Here is a 20,022-nt window from a genome sequence, read left to right as displayed (position 1 = left end):
GTCTCTGTCCTGTCTCTGCCTGGTCTCTGCCCTGTCTCTGTCTCTGCCGGTCTCTGTCCTGTCTCTGTCTCTGCCCGGTCTCTGTCACTGTCTCTGCCTGGTCACTGCCCTGTCTCTGTCTCTGTCCAGTCTCTGTCTGTCTCTGCCTGGTCACTGCCCTGTCTCTGTCTCTCTGTCCAGTCTCTGTCCAGTCTCTGCTGGTCTCTGCCCCACTGTCTCTGTCTGTCAGTCTCTGTCCAGTCTCTGCCTGGTCTCTGCCCTGTCTCTGTCTCTGTCCAGTCTCTGTCCTGTCTCTGCCTGGTCTCCTGCCCTGTCTCTGCCTGGTCTCTGTCCTGTCTCTGCCTGGTCACTGCCCTGTCTCTGTCTCTGTCAGTCTCTGTCCAGTCTCTGCCTGGTCTCTGCCCTGTCTCTGTCTCTGTCAGTCTCTGTCCTGTCTCTGCCTGGTCTCTGCCCTGTCTCTGCCTGGTCTCTGTCCTGTCTCTGCCTGGTCACTGCCGTCTCTGTCTCTGTCAGTCTCTGTCCTGTCTCTGCCTGGTCTCTGCCCTGTCTCTGTCTCTGTCCAGTCTCTGTCCAGTCTCTGCCTGGTCTCTGCCCTGTCTCTGTCTCTGTCCAGTCTCTGTCAGTCTCTGCCTGGTCTCTGCCCTGTCCAAATTTGAATTGAATTCACATTACTTCCTGAAACACTGAATTGATCCCAACCCTGATGATGTCCTAATAATGTTTCTGAGGTGACTAAAGTCATTTGTGATGGTTACAGATCCCCAAATGGTACCCAGCCAGACAGGCTTTGTCCCATTACCCAGGTACGTCCTCCTCTGAATCCTTAAGCCCTCGTCACTGACATACACATTGACATACAGTGACAGGAGTGACAGGAGGAAGATTGTTAAGAACTACAACTGTATAATATCAACATTATCACACATTTCAACACTAGAAGTAACCAGCGGGTCACAGTGTACAGTTTGTTTGTCGTTACGTGAATGTTTTCCTATTGGGACGGCTAGCCGGTGCCTATGAGTTGTTACGGTGACCGTATTACGGTATTACCGCCACACCGGCGGTCACAGTCATGAAGGTAGTCAAATTCCACGTAACCGCTTAGTCACGGTAATTAGGCTTCTTCCAAGCTCGGATGCTGCTGATGGTCATTAGTAGCCTCCCAGACTGGCTAACTGCCTGGTACTCCAGCACTCTATTGTCCTCTAATCACTCTGACATCATTGCAAAATGTATTGGAAAATATAATCAAACACTTCATAGCCAATGAGCTTGTGTTGCACAATTTTTATATAGGTTATAAACAATTATATATAGGGTATAAACAATTATATATAGGGAATAAACAATACCACCCTGCATACCACTGCTGGCATGCTTCTGAAGCTAAGCAGGGTTGGTCCTGGTCAGTTCTGAATGGGAGACCAGATGCTGGAGGTGGTGTTGGAGGGCCTGTAGGAGGCACTCTGCTCTGGTCTAAAAAATATCCCAATGCCCCAGGGCAGTGATTTGGGGACACTGCCCTGCGTAGGGTGCCGTCTTTCGGATGGGACGTTAAGCGGTGTCCTGACTCTCTGAGGTCATTAAGATCCCATGGCACTTATTGTCTCAGTAGGAATATTAACTCCGTGTCCTGGCTAAATTTCCAATCTGACCCTCAAACCATCACGGTCACCTAATAATCCCCAGTTTACAATTGGCTCATTCATCCCCTCCTCTCCCTGTAACTATTCCCCAGGTCGTTGCTGCAAATGAATGTAATCAACTTACTGCCTGGTAAAATAAATAGATAAATAAAGATGCATGAGAAAACAGAGGATGGCCTCTAAAAAGAGGAGGATCCCATCAGCTTTCTATAGGTTCAGCCCCTATATTATTCACAAATGTCCTAATATTGGGCACATTGGCCTCTCTTACAAAAGTACTGTAGCCTACTGGCTAGCATGAAAATGAACCATGGAAAAACAATCCTCATTCTCTACTGTGCATTGATGACATTTATTTTACCCTGCTCCTGGAGCATGATGACATTAATATAAATAAAAATGTTACACATTGTCCAATACAAATAACATGTGGGGCCGTTTGTATGAAATAACAAGATTCAACAACTGAGACATAAACTGAACAAGTCTTGTACATAATTCAATATAATTGAATAATGTGTCCCTGAACAAAGGGGGGACAAAATCAAAAAGTAAGTCAGTATCTGGTGGCCACCAGCCGCATTAGTACTGCAGTGCATCTCCTCCTCATGGACTGCACCAGATTTGCCCGTTCTTGCTGCCGAGATGTTTACCCCACTCTCCACCAAGGCACCTGCAAGTTCCCGGACATCTCTGGGGGAATGGCCCTAGCCTCACTCCTCCCATCCAACAGGTCTAGAAGTGCTCAGTAGGATTGAGATCCCTGGGCTCTTCGCTGTCCTTGGCAGAACACTGACATTCCTACTCTTGCAGGAAATCAACAGCACAGAATGAGCAGTATTGGTGGTGGCATTGTCATGCTGGAGGTCATGTCAGGATGAGCCTGCAGGAAAGACACCACATGAGGAGAGGATGTCTTCCCTGTAATGCACAGCGTTGAGATTGTCTGCAATGACAACAAGCTTAGTACGATGATGCTGTGACACACTGCCTGAACCATGGCGGAGCCTCCCATACAATTCCTACAGCCGCGCTATTCAGTGAAGGCCTTTCCTGTCCTGTCTGGTTCATTATCTAACTCAAGGCGGTTTATTGTGATGTTGTCACTGTACTTGTCCACACTGAGTGTGATGTTCAGATCTACAGTCCTATGCAGGTGTTCTTATACTCGTGTTGCACTGCGAGGGGGCGATCAGCTTCATCTGTCCTGCCTCACTGCCTTAGCAGCACTGTCTTGGCGCGTCCCAATGGACGCTGCAAATTGTGCCCTGGCCATCTGCCAGTCTCATGCCTCCTTGCAGCATGCCCCAGGCATCACACAGATGAGCAGGGACCCTGACATCTTTCTTTTAGTGTTTCAGAAGTCAGTAGAAAGACCTCTTTAGTGTCCTAGTTTCCATAACTGTGACCTCACTGCCTACCTCTGTAAGCTGACAGTGTCTTAACGAGCTGCCCACAGGTGCATTAATTGTTTCTGGTTCATTGAACTAGCATAGGAAACAGTGTTTAATCCCTTTACAATGAAGATCTGTGTTAAATTATTTTGGATTTTTACGAACTATCTTTGAAAAAGACACGGTCCTGAAAAGGGATGTTTTTTTTTTTGCTGAGTTTATATACATATATATATATATTTATTTATTTTAGATTTTATCCCAGCCCCGTACCTGCAGGAGGCCTTTTGCATTCTGGTAGGCCGTCATTGTAAATCAGAATTTGTTGCCTGGTTAAATAAAGGATTAAAAAATATATATATAAAATAAAGACTCCACTATGCAAGTAACCATTTCAATAGAATATCTCATATTGTTTATATCAGTTTATATCAGTACCAGTCAAAAGTTTCAGAACACCTTCTCGGGTTTTTCTTGATTTTTTTTTTACAATTGTTTTCATTGTGGAATAATAGTGAAGACATCAAAACTATGAAATAGCAAAGAAAATCATGTAGTATCCCCCCCCAAAAAGTGTTAAACAAAATAGATTTTACATTTGAGTTTCTTCAAAATGAAGCATATAGGATGTACCATTTAGGAACCTCTCAACACATAAATCCATGTGCTCCTGTCTATTTTATTCAGCTTTGTTCAATTGTATTCTTCATACTATAAAATAATGCCACAGAATTCTCAGCAAATCTTGTCTGCTAAATGAACTAGTGTAGAACACAGCCATATGGCACAGCCAGATCAGGACCTAACATAAGGATTGACTCAGAGGATGCTATTCTGTTCTTCTGAAATAGACTACATTTTCTTCATATCATGTTGCTTTAGACCTGTCTAAAATAAATCATGGATTTATTGTGAAGGTGTAGAATATATTACATGGATTTATTGTGATGGTGTAGAATATATTACATGGATTTATTGTGGAGGTGTAGGTAGACTATATTACATGGATTTATTGTGATGGTGTAGGTAGACTATATTACATGGATTTATTGTGATGGTGTAGAATATATTACATGGATTTATTGTGATGGTGTAGAATATATTACATGGATTTATTGTGGAGGTGTAGGTAGACTATATTACATGGATTTATTGTGGAGGTGTAGAATATATTACATGGATTTATTAGACATTTTAAAATGTAGATGTTCCAAAGGTCTGCATCAGTGGCTTGTAGACTGTGTGTAGAAGTCATTAAAAGCTAAATGTGTTTACGTTAATTAACGGTCAATTACCGTGAGAGCGACAGTTATCACCAGCTGATGAAATTTTGTGACTCTGCCCTAGTCTGTGCCCACATTCTCTTTTGTCACATGACCTCTCGTATGACGGACTGGAAGACATAGCTGTAACCTGATGATGTTTTGACACCACCCGAAGAGTCTGGACAGCTGAGAGCATGACCTGAACTTCTCTGACATAACAGATAGGTCTTGTAAGGTTCTGTGCCAAAAGCACTAGCTGGCCAATAGCAGGTCACAGAGAGGACTGTAGCTATGAGATATGAGATATGTGTGTTTGTGTGCATGCATTCCTGCCCATCTGATACTCCATGCAGGCTAAATCAAACATGATATTGAAAGAAAACAAGTACTATTTGATCCCTGGTCTCTCAGAGCTTTGGTAGGATAGAGTAACAGGGCACGGAAGTCAAGCCTGATTACATTTTAGTCATGTAACAACGGCTTTTAACCAAAGCGTAGGGTTTGCCTGGTTCAGAGCACATTGCCAGACTTTTCACCTAGTTGGTTCAGGGAGCCAAACCAGAAACCTTTCAGTTACTGCCATAACACACTTAACCAGTAGGCTACCTGCCAGTAGGCTACCTACCAGTGGCTTCCTGCCAGTAGGCTACCTGCCAGTAGGCTACCTGCCAGTGGCTTCCTGCCAGTAGGCTACCTGCCAGTGGCTTCCTGGCAGTAGGCTACCTGCCAGTAGACTACCTGCCAGTACAGTAGGCTTCCCTGCCAGTAGGCTTCCTGCCAGTAGGCTTCCTGCCAGTAGGCTACCTGCCAGTAGGCTTCCTGGCAGTAGGCTACCTGCCAGTAGGCTACCTGCCAGTAGGCTACCTGCCAGTAGGCTACCTGCCAGTAGGCTTCCTGCCAGTAGGCTTCCTGCCAGTAGGCTACCTGCCAGTAGGCTACCTGCCAGTAGGCTACCTGCCAGTAGACTACCTGCCAGTAGACTACCTGCCAGTAGACTACCTGCCAGTAGGCTACCTGCCAGTAGACTACCTGCCAGTAGGCTACCTGCCAGTAGACTACCTGCCAGTAGACTACCTGCCAGTAGACTACCTGCCAGTAGACTACCTGCCAGTAGACTACCTGCCAGTAGACTACCTGCCACCCTAATCTGGGGAGGTTTAATTAACCCCTTTCATCTTAAAAATCAGGAAGGTAGGTGTGTGTGTGTGTGTGTGTATGTGTGTGTGTGTGTGTGTGTGTGTGTGTGTGTGTGTGTGTGTGTGTGTGTGTGTGTGTGTGTGTGTGTGTGTGTGTGTGTGTGTGTGTGTGTGTGTGTGTGTGTGTGTGTGTGTGTGTGTGTGTGTGTGTGTTTATGTCTATGCGTTTAAATCAAAGGCATCAAAACCACATTCTTATACTTCCGGCTTCATGAGCCGTCTGAAGTTTTCCATAGTAATACTGTACGTGGAGGACATCAGCACTGTCACTATGTACTGAAGTGTGCCATATTGCTGAATGGGGCTGAATGGGGATGAATGGGGATGAATGGGGCTGAATGGGGATGAATGGGGCTGAATGGGGATGAATGGGGCTGAATGGGGTTGAATGGGGCTGAATGGGACTGAATGGGACTGAATGGGGCTGAATGGGACTGAATGGGGCTGAATGGGGCTGAATGATGTCAAAGATTCGCTGTACTCACTGACATTTTCAACCTCTCCCTGTCCGAGTCTGTAATACCTACATGTTTCAAGCAGACCACCATAGTCCCTGTGCCCAAGAAAGCGAAGGTAACCTGCCTTATTGACTACTGCCCCGTGGCACTCACGTCGGTAGCAATGAAGTGCTTTGAAAGGCTGGTCATGGTTCATCAGCACCATCCTCCCCAAACCCTAGACCCACTCCAATTCAGCACACCGAGATTCACAGATGACGCACTGCCCTTTCCCACCTGGTGGGCCGTCATTGTAAATAAGAATTTATTCCTAACTGACTTGTCTAGTTAAACAAAGGTTAAATACACATGAAATTAAACATAAAAATGATAATACTGTATATTACTATTATATTATTGTTTTAATCTGGTCTTTACTAAATAATATCTATGTGAAATTTGTTTTGATTTAAAATGTACCATTATTATTTACCTGTCCAGAAACAGGGGCAGGAAAAAAAAAATCATCTATGCACTTAACTAGCGAATGAGCTTTTGCCTTGGATCATTTTCATGCCAGCCAGGTAGGCTATACTCTCTTGTGAAAGCAATGTATTTAATATTAGGAAAATTTAGAAATAAATATAGTAGGCCTAGCCTATATATATAGCTGATGGGATTCTCTTCTTTTATTAGAGGCCATCACTCTGTTTTCTCACCCAATTGCATAGCCTATAGAAATGTTACGGAACATGAGCTCATGAAGTGTTTGATTCGTTTTTAAAAAATATACATTTGTATTGATGTCAGTGTGATTAGGGGGACAATGAAGTGCTGAGTACCAGGCAGTTAGCAAGTTTGGTAGACTACTTATAACCATGAGCATCAGGCTTGGAGAAGCCTAATTACCGTGAATAAACAGTCACATGGAATTTGACTGCCATCATGACTTGTGCCCACCAGTGTGGCGGTAATACGGTCACCGTAATAACCCCTTAGGCATAAGCAGCATAAGTCCACGGCTCCATACTGCCTGGTGTCAACGGTACAGGCTGGTGATGTGGTGTACTGGTGTGGGGAATGTTTTCCTGGCACACTTTGAAGTAGGTCTCTTGATACCAACTGAGCAATGATTGAATAATTAAGGCTGTTCTGGAGGCAAAAGTCAGACCCGGTACTAGATGGGTGTACCAAAGAAATGGACATACTTAAGTACTTGTATTTAGATATATTTAATTCTAAAAGTAGTACATATGTATTTGAAATATATATGTCAATATATTCATCTTTAGTGTGAATTAGAACCTTCGTAGGGTATCATTGGAAATCTCAGAGCTGTTCCCCAAAACCATCGTTGTGCTTTATTACATAAACAGTTTATCTGAAATCAATACATATCATCCTCAGAACCCATGATAGAAACAACTTCTCTAAGTCTGTCAATTCAATATTAGACTCACGTGATTTTGTCATCTGTTGTACAAATAACGAGTGAAGTTGTAATATCCTTCTCTACAACACTGATCGTCATGTTTTGTGAATTCATCCTGTAACATCTTAGGTAATATTCGATTGGATAAAGCTGATCCGAGAGCCCGCGATCATTTTCCGTCCCCTATCAGTGATGACACGTAACCACAACCACTGCTCCGGCAATCCATTCCTCCTCTACATTAAGTGTTTTGAAAGGCATAATATTCGTCTTTTGTCGGTTGTAGAAACGACGCATCGTTCAAACACTCAGGTAAGTGTAACATGAGTTCCCCAAAACATCGCGCTGAGAGAACGGGTGCTAAATGCATCGTCTTTCCTTAGTGTTTTAACGATGCATTTGACCTCAATTCCATCGTTATTGGGAAACCAGGCTCAGGGCTTTTGGCACAGCTAGATTGCTATGCAGTAGTCGACCAGCATAGCTTGTGACTTCACTGCTAAAGACTGGGGGGGTTGAATGTCCTAATGTCTTCCCTGTCTATTCAGAACATCAACACGATTCACCACTATCCCTTATGTGTCGATCTCTTTGAATAAACAGTTAGATTCCGTTTCCCCGAGACACCAAGCCTAGTCCTGGACTGAAAAGCAAGAACCAATGGAGATTCTCTGTTGAAAGTACTTTTTAGTCCAGGACTAGGTTTTAATCTGTGACCAGGAAACGGCTGCTAAATAAATCATCTTGTTATACAGAACTGTAACCATGACAACACTACATTTTGTCAGATGGGGAGTCCCTGAAGGATGATGAGGTATTGGAGAATCTACCGGTGGGAACCACGGTAACAATGTTCTTCCATGACCTGGGACCGCAGCTGGGGTGGACCATGGTGAGACCACGATGTTTCTGGGATATAAGGTGCTGTTCCCACTGTACTGTTTTCTGGGAACAGCAAACGGTGAGCGGACATGTTGCCTATCAGTGACCTCTCTTCTCACGAACAGGTGTATCTGACCTCTCTTCTCTGAACAGGTGTATATAACCTTCCTTCTCCTGTACAGGTGTATCTGACCTCTCTTCTCCTGTACCTCAGGTGTATTTGATCTCTTCTCACCAGACCTCTCTTCTCCTGAACAGGTGTATCTGACCTCTCTTCTCTGAACAGGTGTATATAAACCTCTCTTCTCCTGAACAGGTGTATTTGACCTCTCTTCTCCTGAACAGGTGTATATGACCTCTCTTCTCTGAACAGGTGTATCTGACCTCTCTTCTCTGAACAGGTGTATATAACCTCTCTTCTCACTGAACAGGTGTATCCTCTCTTCTGACCTCTCTTCTCCTGAACAGGTGTATATAACCTCTCTTCTCCTGAACAGGTGTATATGACCTCTCTTCTCTGAACAGGTGTATCTGACCTCTCTTCTCCTGAACAGGTGTATATAACCTCTCTTCTCCTGAACAGGTGTATATAACCTCTCTTCTCCTGTACAGGTGTATCTGACCTCTCTTCTCCTGAACAGGTGTATATAACCTCTCTTCTCCTGAACAGGTGTATCTGACCTCTCTTCCCCTGAACAGGTGTATCTGACCTCTCTTCTCCTGAACAGGTGTATCTGACCTCTCTTCTCCTGTACAGGTGTATATAACCTCTCTTCTCCTGAACAGGTGTATATAACCTCTCTTCTCCCCTGAACAGGTGTATATGAAAACAGGTGTATCTGACCTCTTCTCCTGAACAGGTGTAACCTCTGACCTGTATCTCTTCCCCTGAACAGGTGTATATAACCTCTTCTTGAACAGGTGTATCCCTCTCTTCTCTGAACAGGTGTATCTGACCTCTCTTCCCTGAACAGGTGTATCTGACCTCTCTTCCCTGAACAGGTGTATCTGACCTCTCTTCCCCTGTACAGGTGTATCTGACCTCTCTTCTCCTGTACAGGTGTATCTGACCTCTCTTCTCCTGTATCAGGTGTATCTGACCTCTCTTCTCCTGTACAGGTGTATCTGACCTCTCTTCCCCTGAACAGGTGTATCTGACCTCTTCCCTGAACAGGTGTATCTGACCTCTCTTCCTGAACAGGTGTATCTGACCTCTCTTCCCTGAACAGGTGTATCTGACCTCTCTTCTCCTGAACAGGTGTATCTGACCTCTTCCCCTGAACAGGTGTATCTGACCTCTCTTCCCTGAACAGGTGTATCTGACCTCTCTTCCCTGAACAGGTGTATCTGACCTCTCTTCTCTGTACAGGTGTATCTGACCTCTCTTCTCCTGTACAGGTGTATCTGATCTCTTCTCACCTGTACAAGTGTATCTGACCTCTCTTCCCCTGAACAGGTGTATCTGACCTCTCTTCCCTGAACAGGTGTATATGACCTCTCTTCCCTGAACAGGTGTATATGACCTCTCTTCCCCTGAACAGGTGTATATGACCTATTTTCTCCTTTACAGGTGTATATGACCTCTCTTCTCCTGAACAGGTGTATATAACCTCTCTTCTCTCTGTACAGGTGTATATGACCTCTCTTCTCCTGAACAGGTGTATCTGACCTCTCTTCTCCTGAACAGGTGTATATAACCTCTCTCTTCTCCTGAACAGGTGTATATGACCTCTCTTCTCCTGAACAGGTGTATCTGACCTCTCTTCTCCTGAACAGGTGTATATAACCTCTCTTCTCCTGAACAGGTGTATATAACCTCTCTTCTCCTGAACAGGTGTATATGACCTCTCTTCTCCTGAACAGGTGTATCTGACCTCTCTTCTCTGAACAGGTGTAACAGGTGTATATAACCTCTCTTCTCCTGTACAGGTGTATCTGACCTCTCTTCTCCTGAACAGGTGTATATAACCTCTCTTCTCCTGAACAGGTGTATCTGACCTCTCTTCCCCTGAACAGGTGTATCTGACCTCTCTTCTCCTGAACAGGTGTATCTGACCTCTCTTCTCCTGTACAGGTGTATATAACCTCTCTTCTCCTGAACAGGTGTATATAACCTCTCTTCTCCTGAACAGGTGTATATAACCTCTCTTCTCCTGAACAGGTGTATCTGACCTCTCTTCCCCTGAACAGGTGTATATAACCTCTCTTCTCCTGAACAGGTGTATCTGACCTCTCTTCCCCTGAACAGGTGTATATATTCTCTCTTCTCCTGAACAGGTGTATCTGACCTCTCTTCTCCTGTACAGGTGTATCTGACCTCTCTTCTCCTGTACAGGTGTATCTGACCTCTCTTCCCCTGTACAGGTGTATCTGACCTCTCTTCCCCTGTACAGGTGTATCTGACCTCTCTTCTCCTGTACAGGTGTATCTGACCTCTCTTCTCCTGTACAGGTGTATCTGACCTCTCTTCTCCTGTACAGGTGTATCTGACCTCTTCTCCTGTACAGGTGTATCTGACCTCTCTTCCCTGAACAGGTGTATCTGACCTCTCTTCCCTGAACAGGTGTATCTGACCTCTCTTCTCCTGAACAGGTGTATCTGACCTCTCTTCTCCTGAACAGGTGCCATCTGACCTCTCTTCCCTGAACAGGTGTATCTGACCTCCTTCCCCTGAACAGGTGTATCTGACCTCTCTTCTCCTGTACAGGTGTATCTGACCTCTCTTCTCCTGTACAGGTGTATCTGATCTCTCTTCTCCTGTACAGGTGTATCTGACCTCTCTTCCCTGAACAGGTGTATCTGACCTCTACTTCCCTGAACAGGTGTATATGACCTCTCTTCCCTGAACAGGTGTATACTGACCTCTCTTCCCCTGAACAGGTGTATATGACCTATTTTCTCCTTTACAGGTGTATATGACCTCTCTTCTCCTGAACAGGTGTATCTGATCTCTCTTCTCCTGTACAGGTGTATATGACCTCTCTTTCTCCTGAACAGGTGTATATAACCTCTCTTCTCCTGTACAGGTGTATATAACCTTCCTTCTCCTGTACAGGTGTATCTGACCTCTCTTCTCCTGTACAGGTGTATACTGACTGCTCTCTTCTCCTGTACAGGTGTATATGACCTCTCTTCTCCTGTACAGGTGTATCTGATCTCTCTTCTCCTGTACAGGTGTATATGACCTCTCTTCTCATGTACAGGTGTATATGACCTCTCTTCTCCTGTACGATGACCTCTCTTCTCAGGTGTATATGACCTCTTTTCTCCTGTACAGGTGTTATATGACCTCTTTTCTCCTGTACAGGTGTATATGACCTCTCTTCTCCTGTACAGGTGTATATGACTCTCTTCTCCTGTACAGGTGTATATGACCTCTCTTCTCCTGTACAGGTGTATATGACCTCTCTTCTCCTGTACAGGTGTATACCAACCTTCCTTCTCCTGTACAGGTGTATATGACCTCTTTTCTCAGTACCCTCTTCTCTGTACAGGTGTATATGACCTCTCTTCTCCTGTACAGGTGTATCTGACCTCTTTTCTCCTGTACAGGTGTATCTGACCTCTTTCTCCTGTACAGGTGTATCCTCTCTTTTCTCCTCTTCTCCTGTACAGGTGTATATGACCTCTTCTCCTGTACAGGGGTATATGACCTCTCTTCTCCTGTACAGGTGTATATGACCTCTCTTCTCCTGTACAGGTGTATCTGACCTCTCTTCCCCTGAACAGGTGTATCTGACTCTCTTCTCCTGAACAGGTGTATATGACCTCTCTTCTCCTGAACAGGTGTATCGGATCTCTCTTCTCCTGAACAGGTGTATCTGACCTCTCTTCCCTGAACAGGTGTATCTGACCTCTCTTCCCCTGAACAGGTGTATCTGACCTCTCTTCTCCTGTACAGGTGTATCTGACCTCTCTTCCCCTGAACAGGTGTATCTGATCTCTTCCTGTACAGGTGTATCTGACCTCTCTTCCCTGAACAGGTGTATCTGACCTCTCTTCTCCTGAACAGGTGTATATGACCTCTCTTCCCCTGAACAGGTGTATATGACCTCTCTTCCCTGAACAGGTGTATATGACCTATTTTCTCCTTTACAGGTGTATATGACCTATCTTCTCCTGAACAGGTGTATCTGATCTCTCTTCTCCTGTACAGGTGTATATGATCTCTCTTCTCCTGTATATAGCCTCTCTTCTCCTGAACAGGTGTATATAACCTCCTTCTCCTGTACAGGTGTATATAACCTTCTTCTCTGTACAGGTGTATCTGACCTCTCTTCTCCTGTACAGGTGTATGACCTCTCTTCTCCTGTACAGTGTATATGACCTCTCTTCTCCTGTACAGGTGTATATGACTCTCTTCTCCTGTACAGGTGTATATGACCTCTCTTCTCCTGTACAGGTGTATATGACCTCTCTTCTCCTGTACAGATGTATGTGACCTCTCTTCTCATGTACAGGTGTATATGACCTCTTTTCTCCTGTACAGGTGTATATGACCTCTCTTCTCCTGTACAGGTGTATATGACCTCTCTTCTCCTGTACAGGTGTATATGACAGCCTCTCTTCTCCTGTACAGGTGTATATGACCTTCCTTCTCCTGTACAGGTGTATATAACCTTTTTCTCCTGTACAGGTGTATATGACCTCTTTTCTCCAGTACAGGTGTATATGACCTCTCTTCTCCTGTACAGGGGTATATGACCTCTCTTCTCCTGTACAGGTGTATATGACCTCTTTTCTCCTGTACAGGTGTATCTGACCTCTCTTCTCCTGTACAGGTGTATATGACCTCTTTTCTCCTGTACAGGTGTATATGACCTCTCTTCTCCTGTACAGGTGTTTATGTGACCTCTTCTCCTGTACAGGTGTATATGACCTCTCTTCTCCTGTACAGGTGTATATGACCTCTCTTCTCCTGTACAGGTGTATATGACCTCTCTTCTCCTGTACAGGGGTATATGACCTCTCTTCTCCTGTACAGGGGTATGATCTCTTATCCTGTACTGTATATAACCTCTCTTCTCTGTACAGGTGTATAGTACAGTGTATCTGACCTCTCTTCTCTGTACAGGTGTATATAACCTCTCTTCTGTACGGTGTATAGTACAGGTGTATCTGACCTCTTCTCCTGTACAGGTGTATATAACCTCTCTTCTCCTGTACAGGTGTTTCTATTGGTGCATCGGACCTCTCTTCATCTACCTTTTGTTTTCTTCCTCGTCTCATCACGTCTACGAGCAGAAAGATGACTATACCTCCAATCCTGCTCAGTGGTCACGTACGTATATGGTGGCAAATTCCAAGGTAGCCCCGGCTGGTTCAGCGGCTTCCTTTGGGAGAGTGTGTCCTCAAGTTTTCTCTGTACTTCTCTGATGGCCTCACAGGTGCATTCACTTCTGACACCAATGTAAGCTATATTTGGGTGCCGCCCCGGCCCGGGACTAGAACCCGGGTCAGCGACCATCAGCCCAACACCTTAGCACTTTTATGTCAAGAGTCTGAATCTCTTGTGAGGTCTCTAGGTATTGAGTTAAGGTTGCTCACAATAGTCTAGAATGTCTGTGTCGTTGCTGTGAAGAACATGCTGTCAGTCAGTCACCTTGGGTCAAAGGTCAACTACAAAATAATGATAGCTTCTCTACCCCACTCTGCCTTCTCTATCCTTCTCCTGCCCCCACTCTATCCCTCTACCCCACTCTGCCCCCTTCTCTCTGCCACCACTCTTTGTCCTCTTTACTACTACCACTACCTTCTCTACCTCTTCCCCCTTCTCTACCCCCACTCTTGTCCTCTTTACTACTACCACTACCTTCTCTACCCCCACTCTACCCCCTTCTCTACCCCTTCTCTACCCCCACTCTACCCCTTTCTCTACCCCCACTCTTGTCCTCTTTACTACTACCACTACCTTCTCTACCCCCTTCTCTTCCCCCACTCTACCCCCTTCTCTACCCCCTTCTCTACCCCCTCTCTACCCCCACTCTACCCCCTCTCTACACCTTCTCTACCCCCACTCTTCCCCCTTCTCTACCCCTCTTCTCTACCCCCACTCTACCCCCTTCTCTACTCCCACTCTACCCCCTTCTCTACCCCCACTCCACCCCCACTCTACCCCCTTCTCTACCCCCACTCTACCCCCTTCTCTATCCCCTTCTCTACCCCCACTCTATCCCCTTCTCTACCCCCACTCTACTCCCTTCTCTACCACCACTCTTGTCCTCTTTACTACTACCACTACCTTCTCTACCCCCACTCTTCCCCTTCTCTACCCCCACTCTTGTCCTCTTTACTACTACCACTACCTTCTCTACCCCCACTCTACCCCCTTCTCTACCCCTTCTCTACCCCCCACTCTACTCCCTTTCTCTACCCCCACTCTTGTCCTCTTTACTACTACCACTACCTTCTCTACCCCCTTCTCTTCCCCCCACTCTACCCCCTTCTCTACCCCCTTCTCTACTCCCTCTCTACCCCCACTCTACCCCCTCTCTACACCTTCTCTACCCCCACTCTTCCCCCTTCTCTACCCCCTTCTCTACTCCCGACTCTACCCCCTTCTCTACTCCCACTCTACCCCTTCTCTACCCCCACTCCACTCCCACTCTACCCCTTCTCTACCCCCACTCCACCCCCACTCTACCCCTTCTCTACCCCACTCTACCCCCACTCTACCCCTTCTCTACCCCCACTCTACCCCCACTCTACCCCCTTCTCTACCCCCCACTCTTGTCCTCTTTACTACTACCACTACCTTCTCTACCCCACTCTACCCTTCTCTACCCCCACTCTTGTCCTCTTTACTACTACCACTACCTTCTCTACCCCCTTCTCTACCCCCACTCTTCCCCCTTCTCTACCCCCACTCTTGTCCTCTTTACTACTACCACTACCTTCTCTACCCCCACTCTACCCCCTTCTCTACCCCTTCTCTACCCCCACTCTACCCCCTTCTCTACCCCCACTCTTGTCCTCTTTACTACTACCACTACCTTCTCTACTCCCTTCTCTTCCCCCACTCTACCCCCTTCTCTACCCCCTCTCTACCCCCACTCTACCCCTCTCTCTACACCTTCTCTTACCCCCACTCTTCCCCCTTCTCTACCCCCACTCTTGTCCTCTTTACTACTACCACTACCTTCTCTTACCCCTTCTCTACCCCCACTCTACCCCCTTCTCTACCCCCACTCTTGTCCTCTTTACTACTATCACTACCTTCTCTACCCCCTTCTCTACGCCCACTCTACTCCCCTTCTCTTCCCCCACTCTACCCCCTTCTCTACCCCCACTCTACCCCCACTCTACCCCTTCTCTACCCCCACTCTACCCCCTTCTCTACCCCCACTCTATCCCCTTCTCTACCCCCACTCTTGTCCTCTTTACTACTACCACTACCTTCTGTACCCCCACTTCTACCCCCTTCTCTACCCCCTTCTCTACCCCCACTCTACCCCCTTCTCTACCCCCACTCTTGTCCTCTTTACTACTACCACTACCTTCTCTACCCCTTCTCTACCCCCACTCTACCCCCTTCTCTTCCCCCCACTCTACCCCCTTCTCTACCCCTTCTCTACTCCCCACTCTACCCCCTTCTCTACCCCCACTCTACCCCCTTCTCTTCCCCCACTCTTCCCCTTCTCTACCCCCACTCTACCCCCTTCTCTACCCCCACTCTACCCCCTTCTCTACCCCCTTCTCTACCCCCCACTCTACCCCCTTCTCTACCCCCTTCTCTACTCCCCACTCTACCCCCTTCTCTACTCCCCACTCTACCCCCTTCTCTTCCCCCACTCTTCCCCCACTCTACCCCCTTCTCTACCCCCACTCTACTCCCTTCTCTACCCCTTCTCTACTCCCCACTCTACCCCCTTCTCTACCCCCCACTCTACCCCTTCTCTCTACTGCTGTAGGCTGGCGTGTGTGTGTCACTGTTTCCACTACTTCAGAAGGCTGTTGGAAACCGTCTTCATTCATCGCTTCTCAGACGGCACCTTGCCACTGCAAACCATCATGAGGGTCAGTTCCACCAAACTCTGGCGCCTAAAACATTCGGGAATTCAATAGTGTTTACGTGTAGCTGTTCAATTGGTTAATTTAATTATAAGATCCTTTTTCTCAGTGACTTACCTGGCTAAATAAACCTGGTTAAACACTTGTGAATGTTCATCTCTTAAAACTGAATGAAAACGTAGTCAGGCTAAATGATCTGATTGATAGCTGCTGGCGTTGGGCTTTTGTTGTTAGGTGGTGATCTTCCCACCCTGTATCGAAACATGTGATGTCTGGCCTCTGGTGTTGAGATGTCATGGGATGGAGGGATACTATACTATTATATTCTATATGATGCTATTCTATACTATTCTATACTATTCTATTCTATACTATTATATTCTATACTATTATATTATATTCTATACTATTCTATACTATTTTATTCTATTCTATACTATTATATTCTATACTATTATATTCTATATGATGCTATTCTATACTATTATATTCTATACTATTCTATAATATACTATTCTATACTATTATATTCTATACTATTCTATTCTATACTATTATATTCTATATGATGCTATTCTATACTATTATATTCTATACTATTCTATAATATACTATTCTATACTATTCTATTCTATACTATTTTATTATATTCTATACTATTCTATTCTATTATATACTATTTTATTATATTCTATTCTATACTATTATATACTATTCTATACTATTATATTCTATACTATTCTATACTATACTATTCTACTCATTATTCATTGATATACTATACTGTTATATACTATACTATTATCTACTACACTAAACTTTTCTATACATACTATACTGTTCTATTATATACTATTATATTCTATACTATTATATTATATCCTATTGTTCTATTAAATACTAATATATACTATACTATACTATACTATTCTATACAATGCTATTCTATACTGTTATATTATATACTATGCTATTATATACTATTCTATACTATTCTATTATATACTAATATATACTATTCTATTATATACTATACTATTATTTTCTATTATATACTATACTGTTCTATTATATACTATTCTATACTATTATATTATATACTATTCTATTATTTTCTATTATATACTATACTATTCTATACTATTCTATTATATACAATTCTATTATATACTATTCTATACTATTCTATGATATTCTATTTTATACTGTTCTATTATATACTATTCTATTCTATACTCTACTATTATATTCTATACTATTCTAGTATATACTATTATATTATATACAATTATATTATATACAATTATATTTTATACTATTATATTCTATTCTATGCTATTCTATTCTATGCTATTCTATTATATACTATTCTAGTATATGCTATTCTATTATATACTATTATATTCTATGCTATTCTATTATATACTATTCTATTCTATTATATACTATTCTATGCTATTCTATACTATTCTATTATATGATATTCTATTATATAATATTATATTCTATTATATACTATTCTATGCTATTCTATACTATTCTATTATATACTATTCTATTCTATTATATGCTATTCTATTATATTCTATTATATACTATTCTATGCTATTCTATACTATTCTATTCTATTATATGCTATTCGATTATATACTATTATATTCTATGCTATTCTATACTATTATATTATATACTATTCTATTATATGCTATTATATACTATACTATATTATTCTATTATTTTCTATTATATACTATACTGTTCTACTCTCAGAACTGCCTGTACTACTGGGGATTTTCTGCTTGGTTAGCCTACTACATCAACCACCCCCTCTACACTCCACCATGTGAGTACCACTCTCAACCAACAAATGAATGAATGGATGACAACTCTCAGTGTTGATAGATGGTTCTGCTGCTTAAGGTGCTGTATGTGTCTTACAGCATATGGGAATCTCCAAATCTACTCTGCGTTGGTGGTGTTTATGGTATGTAGCCTAATCTACTCTGCGTTGGTGGTGTTTATGGTATGTAGCCTAATCTACTCTCTGTTGGTGGTGTTTATGGTATGTAGCCTAATCTCCAAGTGTTTATGGTATGTAGCCTAATCTCCAAGTCTACTCTGCGTTGGTGGTGTTTATGGTGTGTAGCCTAATCTCCAAGTCTACTCTGCGTTGGTAGTGTTTATGGTATGTAGCCTAATCTACTCTGCGTTGGTGGTGTTTATGGTATGTAGCCTAATCTACTCTGTTGGTGGTGTTTATGGTATGTAGCCTAATCTACTCTGTTGGTGGTGGTGTTTATGGTATGTAGCCTAATCTACTCTGTTGGTGGTGTTTATGGTATGTAGCCTAATCTACTCTGCGTTGGTGGTGTTTATGGTATGTAGCCTAATCTCCAAATCTACTCTGCGTTGGTGGTGTTTATGGTATGTAGCCTAATCTACTCTGCGTTGGTGGTGTTTATGGTATGTAGCCTAATCTACTCTGTTGGTGGTGGTGTTTATGGTATGTAGCCTAATCTACTCTGTTGGTGGTGGTGTTTATGGTATGTAGCCTAATCTCTAAATCTACTCTGTTGGTGGGGGTGTTTATGGTATGTAGCCTAATCTCTAAATCTACTCTGCGTTGGTGGTGTTTATGGTATGTAGCCTAATCTACTCTGCGTTGGTGGTGTTTATGGTATGTAGCCTAATCTACTCTCTGTTGGTGGTGTTTATGGTATGTAGCCTAATCTCCAAGTGTTTATGGTATGTAGCCTAATCTCCAAGTCTACTCTGCGTTGGTGGTGTTTATGGTGTGTAGCCTAATCTCCAAGTCTACTCTGCGTTGGTAGTGTTTATGGTATGTAGCCTAATCTACTCTGCGTTGGTGGTGTTTATGGTATGTAGCCTAATCTACTCTGTTGGTGGTGTTTATGGTATGTAGCCTAATCTACTCTGTTGGTGGTGGTGTTTATGGTATGTAGCCTAATCTACTCTGTTGGTGGTGTTTATGGTATGTAGCCTAATCTACTCTGCGTTGGTGGTGTTTATGGTATGTAGCCTAATCTCCAAATCTACTCTGCGTTGGTGGTGTTTATGGTATGTAGCCTAATCTACTCTGCGTTGGTGGTGTTTATGGTATGTAGCCTAATCTACTCTGTTGGTGGTGGTGTTTATGGTATGTAGCCTAATCTCTAAATCTACTCTGTTGGTGGGGGTGTTTATGGTATGTAGCCTAATCTACTCTGTTGGTGGTGGTGTTTATGGTATGTAGCCTAATCTCTAAATCTACTCTGCGTTGGTGGTGTTTATGGTATGTAGCCTAATCTACTCTGCGTTGGTGGTGTTTATGGTATGTAGCCTAATCTACTCTCTGTTGGTGGTGTTTATGGTATGTAGCCTAATCTCTAAATCTACTCTGTTTGGTGGTGTTTATGGTATGTAGCCTAATCTCTAAATCTACTCTGTTTGGTGGTGTTTATGGTATGTAGCCTAATCTACTCTCTGTTGGTGGTGTTTATGGTATGTAGCCTAATCTCTAAATCTACTCTGTTTGGTGGTGTTTATGGTATGTAGCCTAATCTCTAAATCTACTCTGCGTTGGTGGTGTTTATGGTATGTAGCCTAATCTACTCTCTGTTGGTGGTGTTTATGGTATGTAGCCTAATCTACTCTGTGTTGGTGGTATTTATGGTATGTAGCCTAATCTACTCTGCGTTGGTGGTGTTTATGGTATGTAGCCTAATCTACTCTGTTGGTGGTGTTTATGGTATGTAGCCTA

At 43.7% G+C, this 20,022-nt stretch overlaps 1 pseudogene; it reads left to right on the top strand.

Moving 5' to 3' along the window:
• LOC135567120 (very-long-chain enoyl-CoA reductase-like) overlaps positions 1–18,246 on the top strand; it is a 29,183-nt pseudogene extending 10,937 nt beyond the window's left edge.
• The last annotated feature ends 1,776 nt before the right edge of the window (positions 18,247–20,022 follow it).

This window comes from Oncorhynchus nerka, unplaced genomic scaffold (genome assembly GCF_034236695.1).
Source record: "Oncorhynchus nerka isolate Pitt River unplaced genomic scaffold, Oner_Uvic_2.0 unplaced_scaffold_2584, whole genome shotgun sequence".
Taxonomy (NCBI): Eukaryota; Metazoa; Chordata; class Actinopteri; order Salmoniformes; family Salmonidae; genus Oncorhynchus; species Oncorhynchus nerka.
Note: the sequence above shows the minus strand (reverse complement) of the source record. Positions and strands in the feature narration are given on the sequence as shown.